The following is a 4,414-nucleotide window of genomic DNA, read 5'->3' as shown; positions in this document are numbered from 1 at the left end:
GAGCCTGCGCGTCCGGAGCCTGTGCTCCGCAATGGGAGAGGCCACAGCAGTGAGAGGCCCGCGAACCGCAAAAAAAAAAAAAGATACGTGCACTCCAATGTTCATAGCAGCACTATTTACAATAGCCAAGACATAGAAGCAACACAAGTGCCCATCAACAGATTGGCTTAAGAAGATGTGGTGTACACACACACACACACACACACACACACACACACACACACATTGGAATATTACTCAGCCATAAAAAGAATGAAATAATGCCATTTGCAGCAGCATGGATGGACCTAGAGAATATTATACTTAGTGAAGTAAGTTAGAGAAAGACAAATATTGTATGATATCACTTATATGTGGAATCTAAAAAATAATACAAATGATTCTATATACAAAACAGAAACAGACTCACTGACATAGGAAACAAACTTATGGTTACCAAAGGGGAAAGGGAGTGGGGGAAGGATAAATTACAACTATGGGATTAACAAACTACTATACATAAAATAGATAAGCAACAAAGACTTATTGTATAGCACAGGGAACTATATTCAATATTTTATAATCACCTATAATGGAAAATAATCTAAAAAGAAATATATATATATATAAAACACTGAATCACTTTGCTGTACACCTGAAACTAACATAATGTTGTAAATCAATTATACTTCAAAAAACAAAATACCCCCGTTCCCACTCCTTTTACTTTCAAATATATTTCTGTCTCTGAGGCCTTCAGGCTGCCTGCAGGGAGGAACACTGTCTACATTTCAGGCATTAAGACTAGGGCAGTGTGGACACGGCAAAGATGCTTCTTGAGGGCTATTGGATTCAAAGACAGATGCCGTGGGACTTCCCTGGTGGCGCAGTGGTTAAGAGTCCACCTGCCAATGCAGGGGACACGGTTCGAGCCCTGTTCCAGGAAGATCCCACATGCCGCGGAGCAACTAAGCCCGTGTGCCACAACTACTGAGCCTGCGCTCTAGAGCCCGCGAGCCACAACTATTGAGCCTGTGCACCACAACTACTGAAGCCCGCGTGCCTAGAGCCCGTGCTCCGCAACAAGAGAAGCCACCACCATGAGAAGCCCGCGCACCACAATGAAGAGTAACCCCCGCTACCCCCCTCTCTCTGCAACTAGAGAAAGCCCGCGCTCAGCAATGAAGACCCAACACAGCCAAAAATAAATAAATTAAAAAAAAAAAAAAAAAAAAAGACAGATGCCGTATTGGATGCAGTTAGTCTGGGACCAAATGGCAAAGCAAGTCTCAGGCATCCCAAGAAGAAGAATTTGGAGCAGGTGGTGGGAAGGCCAGATGGGTTCTCTGGGGCAGGACCAGCTGGAGGATTCTCCTCTGGAACTTTGTTTCCAGTATTTGCCTAAAATGTGATCTACAAACCAATGATGATCTAGAATATTCTAGTATGAATTTCTATGCATTACTTTTAATGTGTTTTAGAAAAAGCGATATAGCTGGCCCTTGAAGTGCATGATTCCATTGAAGTTTTTAAGCTCAGGTTTAGGTAGACAAAGCCTTGGATATCCACTTTATTCAGAACATCACCAACATTTTAAAGCTTCTGTAACTTAACTTGCTGTCACAGTATATTTGGAAGTAATCGTAGGATGAATCGCCATTCTATACTTCCCCACATCCAATAGGTTTCCCCCAGCTTCCCTCTTTGGGCATCGCGGGTATCTGCTGGGGAGGATGGCTTGGGAAAGATTTTCCAAGAGTGACCGCATGAAAATGGGCAGGTGAGCAAAGGTGGCCTATTTTCAGTGTGCCCTGGCCTCTGGAACAAAGCTGCTGTGAATTGAGGAAAGCCTAGGTCTGTTCTGATACTAGTCACCCAGCCAAGCCTTCTGAAAACATAGGACAGGAATCTAACAGGGACTGCTTTTCAGGTTTAAAAAAATATATTGAGGTTTCTCAGTGCTAGTATTATTCTACTGTTATTTTACAATTTTTAAACTTGAGAGCATTATTTTGTTTTTATCCCATGTACTGTTGTGGGCTACTTCTTTACTTTCAGCTAAATGATTCTACTTTTCAAATTGCAGCATCGATATAAAGTTTCCTTTAAAATCTTTTAAATCTTTTGTTTAAAAAGTAATGTGTTTTAAGAAAAATACTGAGAAATAGTAGTAGATTATCCAGGCAGGAATTTGGTACCTGGGGTGTCCAGGTGGCAAAAATCCTCAGGGTTGCACAAAGAACCAAGTTAGGCAAACACTGACATATCAGAATTCTACAAGAATTCACTTTTCCCTTTTCTCCACCTGCCCCCACTCTATTTTTTTAAATTCAGAGTATCCTTAAAGGTCAAGATTGAATTCCCCTCTATCTTAAACCTCAGAGCAGGTGTTCCCTTCTCTGAACTTCTTCAGCAATACAATTAGCCCTCCATGTTCGTGGGTTCTGCATTTGCAGATTCAACCAGTCGAAAATCAAAAATATTCCCCCCAAAATTCCAGAAAGTTCCCCAAAGCAAAACTTAAATTTGCCACACACAGGCAACCATTTCCATAGCATTTACACTGTATTTACAGCTATGTACATATGTACAAAATATGCATCACATTGTATGAGGTATTACAAGTAATCTAGAGGTGATTTAAAGTGCAGATGGCCAACAGGCACATGAAAAGATGCTCAACATCACTAATCATCAGGGAAATGCAAATCAGAACCACAATGAGATATCACTTCACACCTGTCAGAATGGCCATCATGAGAAAGTCTACTAATGACAAATGTTGGTGAGGGCGTGGAGAAAAGGGAACACTTGTACACTGTTTGTGGGAATGTAAACTGGTGCAGCCACTGTGGAAAACAGTATGGAGGTTTCTCAAAAAACTAGAAATAGAACTATGATACGACCCAGCAATTTCACTCCTGGGTATATATCCCCCCCCAAAAAAACCCAACCCCAAAACACTAATTCGAGAAGATATATGCACCCCAATGTTCATAGCAGCATTATTTACAATAGCCAAGACGTGGAAACAACCTAACTGTACATCAACACTCGAATGGATAAAGATGTGGCATACATACTCACGTACAAACACACTATGGAATACTACTCAGCCATAAAAAAGAATGACATTTTGCCATTTGCAGAAACATGGATGGACTCGGAGGGCATTATGCTAAATTAAATGTCAGAGAAAGATAAATACTGTATGATATCATTTACATGTAGAATCTAAAAAATTCAACAAACTAGTAAATATAACATAAAAGAAGCAGACTTGCAGATATAGAGAACAAACTAGTGGTTACCAGTGGTGGGGGAGGAGCAATATAAGGGTAGGAGAGTAAGAGGGTACAAACTATTGGCTGTAAGATAGGCTCAAGGATGTATTGTACAACCCCGGGGAACATAGCCAATATTTTGTAATAACTGTAAATGGAAAGTAACTTTTACAAATAGTATAAAAATAAAAAATTAAAAAATAAAGTATACAGGAGGATGTGTGTAGGCTATATGCAAGTACTACACCATTTTATATGAGACATGAGCACTTGTGGATTTGGGGGTCTGCATGGATCCTGGAACTAATCCCCCAGGGGTACCCAGGGGCGACTGGGCTCTGGGTCCCTTTAGGTGCCATTGCGTTCCTACAGCTGCAGTCCGGTATGGCTGGTTCTGTTTCGATGTGCTCAAGTCCTACCTTTCCAACAAGACCTAAAACTCTTTGAGGGTAAGGACTGGGTCTCGTACATTGGTCCAGCCCCACCCCCCTCATCCACAGCCCGTGGTGTGTGATGCTGCTTAGCGACCAAATTCCTCACCCTCTCCAAGCTTCAGTTTTCCCACCTGCAAATCGGGGTGATAAGCCTTTCACTGCCCTGTCATCAGGATCAAGTGAGATAATGCTGTCGAGCTCTAATCACAGAGCCTTGCAGAACCTGGCACGTGGGAAGCAGCCAATCGATGCTGGTGGTACTATCGACACTTCCCTGCAGGACCACACAAACACAGCTCTGTTCTCTTCGATCATGAAATTTTATTTTTTTTAACTTTTTATTTTATATTGAAGTACAGTTGATTAACGATGTTGTGTTCGTTTCAGGTGTACAGCAAAGTGATTCAGTTTTACATATACATGTATCTATTCTTTTTGAAATTCTTTTCCCATTTAGGTTGTTACATAATATTGAGAAGAGATCCCTGTGCTATAAGTAGGTCCTTGTTGGTTATCCATTTTAAATATAGCAGTGTGTACATGTCAATCCCAAACTCCCTAACTATCCCTCCCCACCAGCCTTCTCCCCTGGTAGCCATAGGTTCATTCTCTAAGTCTGTTTCTGTTTTGTAATTAAGTTCATTTGTTTCTTTTTTTTTTTTTTGTGCTACGCGGGCCTGTCACTGCTGTGGCCTCTCCCGTTGCGGAGCACAGGCT

The sequence above is a fragment of the Physeter macrocephalus genome, chromosome 14, assembly GCF_002837175.3.
Source record: "Physeter macrocephalus isolate SW-GA chromosome 14, ASM283717v5, whole genome shotgun sequence".
Classification (NCBI taxonomy): Eukaryota; Metazoa; Chordata; class Mammalia; order Artiodactyla; family Physeteridae; genus Physeter; species Physeter macrocephalus.
This window is presented reverse-complemented; position numbering follows the sequence as displayed.